Source organism: Mauremys reevesii, linkage group 2 (genome assembly GCF_016161935.1).
Source record: "Mauremys reevesii isolate NIE-2019 linkage group 2, ASM1616193v1, whole genome shotgun sequence".
NCBI lineage: Eukaryota > Metazoa > Chordata > Testudines > Geoemydidae > Mauremys > Mauremys reevesii.
This window is the reverse complement of record NC_052624.1, coordinates 65410804-65422353: the sequence shown is the minus strand read 5'-3', so window position 1 is coordinate 65422353 and position 11550 is coordinate 65410804.

Sequence of the window (11550 nt, the reverse complement as noted above, 5' to 3'; positions counted from 1 at the left end):
TGTGACCGTGTCGATGGGCCCCTTCAGGGTCTTGAACCTGTCTGGTGGGAGGGACACTGTGGCTGATGAGGCGTCCAGGACTGCCTAGAGGCCGGAGAGGATCGAGGACTGCCCAACATGGGTCTAGCTTCTGCCCTGGGTTTTCCTCGGTGCCGCTGCGAAGAAGGCGTCTTTTTGCCTTCTTGTGCCCTATGGACGGGGAGTGGTGCCGACTGGGTGAAGGCTCTGGAAGGTTGTCGTGCACCGACAGTCCGCGTGCGGGTCACTCCTTGGCATAGAACTCCTACAAGTGTCATATGACTTAAAACCCGGGGCACAGGGCGTGTCCTGGCCCGGGCTCTCTAACTAACTGAACAGCTAACCAACTACAAGTACTAACACCGAATGAACAAGCAGTTCTGGGGATGAGCTACAGCAAAGCTGGAGCAGAGCAGTTCCGATGCACCTTCACCGGCGGCAAGAAGGAACTGGGCGGTGGGGGTGCGCACAGCGCCCCTTATACCGTGCCATGGAGGTGCCACTCCAGGGGTCACTGGGGAAAATCTTCCGCCACTGGTGCACGTGGTGAGCACGCACACCTATTGTGGAATACACATGAGCAATCACTCGACGAAGAATGTGCATATACTGGTTCAAACTGGGTTGTCAGAGATGAACAGACAAAGAAAGGGCATTGGTATAAAAAGGCTGAGTTTAAACTGACACAGGGCCTTTCTTTGATTCAACAAATGGACAGGGACCTTCTTCTGTCCATGAGGGGAGCCCAACACTTCTGGAAAAACTCGAAAGACTTTGGCTTACTAGGGCCCCATAAGAGTGATGGGTGACCTCCAGTAACCTGTTAGCATGAGTATTGGGACATTTAGTGTTTTTATATGTTTTTTCTGCCATGCTTTGCCCTTCGACAGTACTTGCTTTCACTGCTGTTGGATTTTACTGACAATTCCCTGCTGTCACAGATTGCACAGGCTGCCACCATGGTTGTCACTGTCTCAGGGGTAACTGCGCCTGTAGTCCCCCACTGTGGTCCCTCAAGGACACTCGCTTCAGGTTTCAGGTGCCCAGCCTTCATTTGGGCAGAGATCTGTGTCTCTCTCCCTCCAGACAAGGGTTTAGGCACGCAGTCCCTCTGTACCACCCTGTGATTTCTCCAGCAGGCCTGACTGGGATCCAGCACCTGCTGTTAACGCTTTCTCCAGGGGCTACAACAGTGCATTCCAAATACCAACCACAAAGCAAAATACATTTATTCTTATGGCAAAAGCATTACAGAAAAAACCATATAAAATCAATACACATGCCTTTACACATGCCAAAAACTTACCGGAGGTCACCCATCAATCTTATGAGGCTCTAGTAAGCCAAAGTCTTTCCCACTCTCTGCAAAAGTTGGGCCTCACCTTACAGAGAAGGTCCGCTCTGTTTGTTTAATCAAATGAAGGGCCTATGTCAATTGAAATGCAGACTTTTTATACCAAAAGCCCTTTCTTCATCTGTTGGTCTCTGAAAATCCAGTTTCAACCAGTATATGCACGTCTCTCCAGGAGGTGGTACCTGTCTGGGGCTGTTACCACCTCCAGCAACTTGCCTTAATCAGCCCCCATTGTTTTTAGTTCCTGGAGGAGCTGTGGTCACCCACTCCCCTGGAGCAGAAAACAGTCAGAGGCCAACAATGATATACAAACAATTCATAAACTTAATACAATATGTTCCCCAAAGATACTGCATGCGGCTGCAGTAGCGGCCACACTGAGCCCCTGCAGCTCCCATCAATTTCAGTGAGATTTGTGAATACACAGTGCTTCCGAAAATCAGATCATGTATACTTAGGGGTCTGAACTTGGATTCAGGAGACTAACTTTAGGCACCCCCGTTTTGAACATTTTGGCCGTAGCTTTTAAAGGTCTCAGGTTTGGTTTTAATTTATTCTCCAGGAGTACTATCACTTCTCTGCAATGGCATGCAGCGTTCACAAGCTTATTGCCTAGAAGAGCGCCAGAACTTACCTGCTGTTACTTATGATGTCTACAAGGTTTAGCTTCAGGGTCTGACCTTTAAATGACTAGGCCTATGGATGTGACAGGAGCTGGGAGGCGTCCATTACAGAGGGCACAACAGTCACAATATTCTCACACAGTCTGCCTTGATTCCCTCCCTACCTCCCCCATACCATATGCACTTTCACAATGCTGGCCTGACAGTCCCCTTTGTCTAGTAGGGATAGGTACAATTCTTATAATCATACAGAAAAGACCATGCTGTTGTAATTCACAGGTGCAATAGGATAGACACATTTGGTTCATGTAGCAACTGCTGGAGGGTCTCTAAGCAGTAAATGAAAGATGGAAGGTACACGGGGCAGAGTTAAGGTTAGTGTAGGTACCTTCATTTTTTGTAAATGTTTCTAGCATAGTCTCTTTTATTTGGAATGACTGTAATTTATTACAGTCACAATGATAGGAATGAAGTTTTTGTCAAGATACCGGTGTATACGCACAGTGTATGCCTGTGCCTTTCGGTAGGTCAGCAGATTGATTTACCCTCTTTAGCGTCTTTTTTAGCCTTGATGCTTCATTGCGTTTGGGAAATTCAGTTGCCACATGATGTGCAGGAGATGTTGTTCTGTGTCAAGTTCAGCAGGGTGTTGTATCCCTGAGCCCACTGCTCAAATATCAGGTTACGGAGAAAGCACTGTAAGTAAGCCATGGTGAAGAGACAACGGCACAATGATGAACAGCTTCTCAGTTGCAGGAAGGAGGTTGGGTACCAGCTGTTAAGCAAAAAACAAGTGGAAAACTCTGACCTATAGGAAACTATGTGAGGCATGTCTGATCTCTGAAGATTACAGATGAGCTGACAATATCAACACTGGAAACAGATGCTAAATTAATTGGAATAATCTTGGCTGAAAGCCATAGTCAGAGAGCTGTAGCCCCAACAGGAAGACAGATCAATTCAAACTGCATCAATACACTTCACATTTATTTGCATCTCAATATACTCAACTGTTCCCTCTCTGGCATAGCTGCCAGCATTTGCCCAAAGCAGACACACAGATACATCTCTCTAGAAGCAGCAGAGCGTGTCTGTTTCCTTAGAGTTAGGACTGTGCTAGCTTGCATGGTGATCAAGCAGGGGAGCTGAGTCTAAATTGTTCCTTGGTAACTGGGGCTGGGAGTACTGGAGAGTCACTGTTCTCCGCTCCTGCTGCTGCAGGAGAAGCTCTTGCATCAGTAGTGACCCCTTACCAGAGGCGCATGAGGGGTATCAACAGATCCTGGAGAAACCTTAGCCTGCCCTGCAAGCCAGAACAGCAGCACAGCAAGGTGGAGCCTGTTGCTAAGGGTGGAGGTTAGAGGAGATGTAAGAGAAATTTAACAAAAGGGCCTTGGAAAAGCCTTGCTCTCCAGTCCACAAATTCTGGCCCTGATCCTGCACTGACTTCAGTGGGTGCGATGGCATTCAGCATCTCTGGGACCTGAGCCATAGAGGAGTATGATAAGGGGTTCCCAGGCCTGTGCATGTTTTTATTCAATGAGACACTCCTTTACTGTCTTTGTCTATTATTCCAACCCAGAATTTAAGTTTATTTTAAACATGTTAACAGCTAGTTGGGTCAAAATTTCTCAAACTACTAAACAGAAAAAAGAAAAGTTTGTATTAACCAGGTGTGGTAACATGTGGGACTGAATTTCAGAGCTGTGGATAACGAAAAGATATAAATGTCTGATTTACTGCACTTTTCCCTGCTCCCTATTTTTTTAGTTCAGCATCTATGCATGAGTCTTCCCTTACCCAGCCAGTTCTGAGAATGGCAAATATTCAAAGATAACTTACCTCCCCAGAGCTGTGATTCGAGAAAGAGCGAAGCGTTAGCAGACCAAGCTGGTATTCAATGCTTGTGCCTGGGTTGTATTTTTGAACTACAGATTGAGGTTCTGATTTTTTAAAAACCTGTATTTCAACAGCTGTTTCCACTCCCACTGGCCGGTAAACGGTGCCCTACAGTGCAGCCCAGAGTGAACAACAGAGCAGCATTTTCAACTAGTCCAAAGGGACAACAAGTAGCTGGCATTTTCACTCTGGGTTTCTGGATCACTCAAACCTTTGGTGGCGTGAGGCTTTCATTGGCTTTCTCCCGCAAAATAATGTCACTCCGCCCAGCTTTGCCCCAGAAAAGAGAAACAAGGAAGAAACTCCAAAAGAGTAATTAAAAAATATATATCATTGCTGAGTTTCGAACAGCTCCTCTTTAGGTTTCCCAGTTTATCTGCCATACGTATCAAGCCCCAACATCCCCCGATAAATGTAGCACTTTAATTTGTTTGTTTATGTTTTGGTGTTTTTGAGCAGTCATGCCCAGTTTCTTCAGGGGGGAAAAAAACCTTTGAACAAGTTTCTGTCAAAACCCATGACCTTTTAAACAATGAACTTCATAGAGACACTGTAACAGCTGCAGTGGGTGCAATGGTATTTAACATATTTATTTATTTTTTCCTCTCTCTCCCTTGCTTCAGTTTATTCATGATTCTGTACCTGCAACAAGTTTTTAAGTACTTACAGCTATGGTAAATTTATCTTGAAGATTTGCATTTGTGGATGTGGGCTCTGCCATGCATTAGACAATTCTGCATATTTTAAAAGAAAGCTGTGTTGCCTCCCATGCAATATTTTTGTATTTGGATTAACAGCCATTTCCACTGACCCTCATTACTCATCTCAGACCAAAATCTGTTTTCTTGCAGCACAAATCCAGCATTAATTCTCTTCCATGGTTACAAACCTACACCTGAAATGCTGCGGCGTTATTACTGAGGTTACAGAAAGTGTTAGGCATGCTAAATAAATTAATTCCATTAATAAATTAATTCCATCCCATAAATTAATTAATTCCTACTTTGAAAAGCTTCCTGCACTTTTGCTTCCCTCACTCTAGTTCTTGCTCTCATGTTTGGGTCTTGGTGGAGCAAGGGTTATGCCCGTTAGTTAATTCTTAAGGCCATTTTATGCAATAAAACATTTTTATACAGCACAGCCTTGCATCCCTTATTAAGTTTACAGTAGGAGTTCAGCCAGAGAGAACATTTTTATAGAGGTGACTGCAGTGACTCATACTAGCAGATAAGACTTCAGCCCATATAAGTATCTTCCTCCTGCATACAGTGTATTCTTTCTGCTTTGTTTCTGCACAAAAGCAGGATGAAATGTTTTAATTGTAAAGTGAGATAATACAGAATTAGTTGGCAGGGGTGGCAGGTATCATAAGCAAGGGAAGGCTAAGGCCGTAGCCCCTCCCATGCTCTTGCCCCCCACCCCCACCCCGAAGTTGGCAGGGGCTCAGCTCCAGCCTGGAGCTTGGGGCTTGGCTGGCGGCCAGGGGCTGGGATAGCCGGGGCAGCTCGAGCTGGATGGTGAAGGTTGGGCCAGCCGGCACGGCCTGGGCAGAGGGTGTCGGGCCAGCTGGCATGGCCCAGGGTGGCTCAGGGGTTGGGCTTGCCAGAAGGGCTGAGGGCAGCTCCGGGGTTGGGTTGGGCCGGCCCGGGGGTTGGGCCCACCAGCACGGCCTGGAGTGGCTCAGGCCGTGGGGGACTCAGGGCTCCAGCCAGGCAGGAAAGCAGGGGTGTGGGGGAGGGGGGAGTCTTAGGCGGAAGGGGGCTAGCCTACCTGAAGGTGGGGGTTCACCCGATGCCCATGATGGTAAAAAAATCAGGATTATTTCTAATTCTGAAGCGCCGTCCTTTGACGTGTTAGCTCACATATATAATACTTAGTCCTGCCTCAATGCAGGGGACTGGACTGAATGACCTATTGAGATCCATTCCATTCCTATGATTCTATGATATTTGGCATATGAAAACATTGTAGCAGTGATCGTGCAGCAGGCCTGAGAACAGCTTGCTGTGTGTTCCCTTGCAGGCCCCAGTCATGAGCTCTTTTTATTCCTAGAGAGGAAATGTGAGGAACAACTGTTTGTCATGCAGCTGCACCGCACACAGATCTTTGAGTCAGGTGATATCTCTCAAGAGGACATGGGCACTTTCGCGCTGTTAAAACTGCTTATTCCAACATTGATTTGGACGCTGAAAATGAATTCTCTGTTGCAACTGTATCTTCAGTCCCAGTGTCACATGAGAAACTGGGATAATTAAATATCTTTAAACATTTAATGCTAGTGAAAAAGCTAAAGAGATGTGATGCCATTTTTAAATGGATGTCTCTCTCTGTGTGAGTGTGGGGGAAATTATTATAATGGTTTCTATATTTGTAAAAATCGGCAGGGCTGCCCATACATAGGAACGTTGAACCATGGGACTTTCTATACTAGGGAAGACTGGTGGGCCATGTAATCCAGTATTCTATCTGTGTGTGTGTGGCCCCCAGATGCTTCAAAAGAAGGTGCTAGAATTTCTGATGTGGATAATAGTGACATTACCTAGAGATCAGCTCATTTCCACATCACTAGTATATGTACCAAGTATCTCTATTATTGTTGCCCTTGACCTTCCTCTCTCATTCCCTCAATTGTCCATTACAGGTACTCATGGCATTTTGTCTCATGTACATTCACTAACAAAAAGCTTTGCTGAAGAAGAGTGAAGGCTGCTTAGTAGTGCCTCCTACTCTTCCAGAATGTGGAAGTTAGCAGCTGAAAACTGAAACCTCTGAAAACCAGGAAATACACTCAGTGAAATAAAATGTAAATGTTAGAAGACCAAGAAATGCACAGTTGAGGTAATGTCTCCAGTGCCATGCCCAACCAATAACCTTAACTCTGCCCCATCTTTCCCTACCGTGAGTCACTCAGGGAGCTCAGAGTACCTTACTCCTCCCTCAGCCTAACTGTAGTATTGCCAACCACCAAAATTCTATACAGGATGTCAGACTATTTAATCACAATTGTCCTTTCTGGCTTCGGAATCTATGCTTCCCCCCAAATAATTCCTAGAGCAGATCTTTTAGAAAAACATCCAATCTTAGCAGCAGGTGTACCAGTGCCAAATACAGAGGTAAAGTAACCTCTCTACTCCTACTCAAGGTGTCCTTGTTTACTCATCCCAGGATGTCATTAGCCCTTTGGCCACAGTGTTGCACTAGGAGCTCATGTTCGGCTGATTATCCAGCATGACTCACCAAATCTTTTTTAGTCACTGCTTCCCAGGATAGAGTCCCCCACTCCTGTAAATATGGCCTACTCACAGGCACTTTGTTCTTTGGTGCTAGATGTATACATTTACATTTAGCTGTATTAAAATGCATATTGTTTGCTTGTGCCCTGCTTACTAAGTGATCCAGATCATTCTATATCAGTGACCACTCCCCCAATTTTTGTGTCACTTGCAAACTGTATGAGTGCTGATTTTATATTCTTTTCCAGGTCATTGATAAAAATGTTAAATAGCGCAGGGTCCCAGACATTCATAACATTGACCTAAAAATCATGAGGTTCTTTAAGAAGACTAAATTATGCTTTCTAGTCTGTTTCATGATTTTTGAGCTCCCCTGCCTACCCACACTGTGTGTAACACAGTACTGCCATCTCCTGCAAATTTATTGCAAGCAAGGTCTTGCCAGCTGCTCCAGACACACTCCCAATAATACAAAGCACCTTTATGTGATTTTGGAGCTGATGCCCAGACATCTCACTCCCTCACTCTCATCCTACCTGGCCCTGGCAGCTACCTGTTCCCTTAGCTGCCCAGGTTTGCCCAGCTCCATGGGTGACGTCTTCCTGGTGAGACAAAGCCACTACCTACCCTATCGCTGCTTGGAGGGCCCATGTGAGGGACAGTAGAGACTTTCTGACAAGGAATATCCCCCATTGACCTGCACAAGTCAATTAGTGCCCCCTACCTTTGTGTGCGCCCTGCTCCTGCTGTTCTCTTGCAGGAAGCCATCAGCTTGGTTTTGGGAAGCAGGGCTAGATGCTGAAATCTTAAATCCTCATTACTCCTGGTCTGGAGAAGCAATAATGCCCACAGGAGGAGTGGAAGCCCATGGTCGCAGGCAAAGGCGGGTAATGATAGAGTCTGAGCACTCAGCGCAGCACAGCTCCAAGCAGCTGCTGGCTGGTAAGGGAGCAGTGTTCAGGAATTGCTGAGGGGATATTTCTAAATGCCTCCCTGTAACAATGCGCCCAGGGAGAACAGCGAGAAAGGGGGCAGCAAGGGGGCTCAGCCTTACCCTCCCGAGGACAATGGGGAGCGGTAGAGATGGAATTACCTTGCTTTACTTCACAGGGTGTGAAGAGATTCCCCTCAACTGCAAGAGGACTAGTCCCTGCGTTGATAGGTAGCCACAAGGGCTAAGACAGTGGGAGGGAGTGGAGGGGATTGGGGAAGTAGGTAACTGTTGGATCCAAAGAGGGGAGGACAGGGAGGAATGAGTCAGGAAACAGGTAGGTGCTGGAAGCAGGAGGGCATTTTAAAAACAGGTCATTTTGTAGGGCTCTATCATGAGAAATTTTTTACCAAATGATCCCAAATGTGCACCTCATATTCTACCCTGGACCCGCAAAGTTTGAGGCCCTCTGTTTCTGACTCTGCCTTTTAGTGCACTCTGAAAACTCACCTTTAAACAGAAACACTTACTTCCAGCCTCTAAGCCAGCTCCTACTGCTGTTCCATACGGAGCTTTCAGCTCTGTGGGCTACCACTGAGTAAAACCAAAAAAGACCAAACAAAAATCGGTTATTAGACTTTAATTAGAGAAGTGGATGCTCAGCACCTCTGAAAGTCAGGCCATACATTGTGAAAGATTTTGTGAGGCAATGGCTGTTGGGAGGAAGAAGGAAAGAGCAGAAGAGGGGCTGGAATACCATGGTACAGACTAATCCAAAATAGACTAATTTGAGCCAAACTGCACTGACACTTGTCTTAAACTACCATCCAACGGATTAGCAAAATCTGCTGCTTAACATTTAGTTAAATGCTGGCCAAAACTATACAGAAAACCTTTAAAAGCAGCTGCATAACATACAAGGATGGGGCCTTAAATGTTAATTGTTTAAAAAGTTTTACAATTATGCAGTCCAATTACCAAAAGTTAGAAAAAAATACAGACTACATACTAAGTGATTGTCCCCTGTCTTACTTAATAAACTCTGTTGATGTATTAATGGCAAGTACAAGGTCCACACCTTATCTCTGGGTAATCTCATCCACAAACACAAATTCAGCTACTATCTCCATGCAGAGGGGTGGGGCTTGGGCACCTGACTGACAGGCTGGAAGGAGGTGCCTACCTTACACCCTCTCTTAGTGCTAAGTGCCTAAAACAGGCCAGTCCTTTCTCATCAAAAAAAGAGCCAGGGAGAGACTGAGGCACACCCCACCCCACCATAGTCAATGGCCAGGGCACTCAGTCACAACTAGGTGACTCACTTTCAAGTCACTGCTCTGTCTGACTTGGGGCACAGACTTGGATCCGTCTCCCACGTTCCCCGTGAGTGCCCTGACCACCCGGCTAGGTGGAATTCTAGGGGGGGGGGGGTCTCTCACTATCTCTCCTGTTGACGCTGTTCCACTTTGTATAAATAATTAAATATTCATTGGGCCAGTGAGAGAGGGGAAAAAAGTAAGCAAGCGATTGACTCCGCACCGCAGTCACCAGGGATATGGAAAAGTCAGGGTCACGTCTCTGCTCCAAGGAGTATGTACAAACACAGTGGAACCCTTTTAAGAAGCGAGATTGAGAGACACCTACCCCAGAGTAGCCAAGAGGCTGCTGGTAGGACACACTCAGCTAAAATGTGGGAGACCTGCCCCTGACCCTAATCAGGCAGAATGGGTACTCAAACCTGGCCTCCCCCAGCCCAGCTAGTGCTCTAACCACTGGGATATTGGCTATAAGGGGGCCCACAGCCAGCTGCCTTTTGTGCAGATTACACATGCTCTGAGCACTCTGGCCCCATTGGGCCCTGCAGAGATAGGTGTGGAGGAAGAAGGAGAGCTACCTAATTGGATATCCCTGCTGTTCTTAGGGATAAAGTTAGGACTTGGGGGATTTGTGCCTGCTCACCAGCAGAAACTTAGGTGCCTGCAGTGTTAGGAGGCAGCGGAACGGCAGTGGAACCTAAACATTGGACGTAGGTGCCTAAAGCAGCAGTTTGGAGCCTAAATCCTTTTGTGAATCTAGCCTAACAGAGATGGAGGCTCCCACACACTCCCCGGGTATTGTTCAGCTGTGTAAAAACAACATGTATAGTATTCTGTGGTCAGCCAGAAACACTTACTAATAAAAACAGGACTTATCACAGTTTGAAAAGTTAAGATACAAATAACGTGTATTATCTGGGGCAAAAAGCCACCATTTCTTAAAATACAATAGGACAACCCACCATGTCATCACTGGACGTTCCACAGCTTTTCGGATTCTGAAGTATACAGAATCCACTTGGTCCTGCAGGCTGCTGAGAGCTTGTGAACTCAATAGAACTTTTTCCCACCCATCCCACTAAAAGTAGAGGGGGGGGGGGCCTACTGTGAAGAAATCTGCCATGCAAGCATTCCTTTAACCCCCGCTGGGTGAGCACTGGTAAGCAGGGGATGGGCTGGGCGACAGGTTATGGTCAGGACACAGTAGTTTCCATGCACATGACACTGAAATGATGGCAGTTGATTTTGTGATTGCAAGCCCCTTCCTCTGCCATCCTGGAGCACTGCCTTACCTGAGCCTGTGGGAGAGCTAACCTTTGGAGAGATGGCAAAAGTGGTCATGGAAGGCCAGCCCCAAACACAGAAACATTTCTGGCAGCTCCCCTGAACCCATCAGTCACAGCCAGCTGCTCAGTGCCTCATGGTTCAGGCTGGGTACAATACTCTTTTTGGCCCATCAGCATGCAGCACTTGAGCCTTCACTTTGCCACGAGTAACAAGGCACCATGCTCCGCTGTGATGGTGGCACAGCATCGCTCTGAAGCCTCATCCACAATGCTGCAGGACTAAGCCTCTAATTATTGTAGGACCCCCACTTCATTAGGAAGCAACCGCTGTGGGTTGTTGGCTCACCAAAACTTTGGGAGCCTTTGGCTGTGCACATGAGTGTGCTGGTTTATTCAGAGTGTGTAATTCTCTCCTCCCTCATTCAGATGTGGTTGTGTATGAGGGGTGGGCCTGTATGTACTCCAGAATGCAGCAGTCACCTCTGCACTCACCAGTTTCTTCTGGCATGTGTCTCTGTGTCTCTCTCTCCCTCCCTTTCTCCCAAACCCCTCAAGCTGAAAAAATGCCTATGAGCCAAGGACATATTTCAGAGATCTCCACTCTTAAACTCTGCCATGGAGGACAAGTTGGCTTGCGGAGTGAATGGTTTCCATTGTCCTTCAACTCACACAAAAGGGATCAGGGAGTGCCTCCCCTCCTGATCTGGGCACAAGAGACCCTACCACTTGCATTCCTCTCCCATGGTCACATAGGGAAGAGACAAGGAAGAAGTGAAGTTCTCTCCACTTTCCCCTAACATTTTAAAGGGACAAGCCAGCTATTTTATTATTGATATGTAGGTATATCCTAGGTAAGATATAGGTATGGATTAAGGCAGTAACGCAAAAGC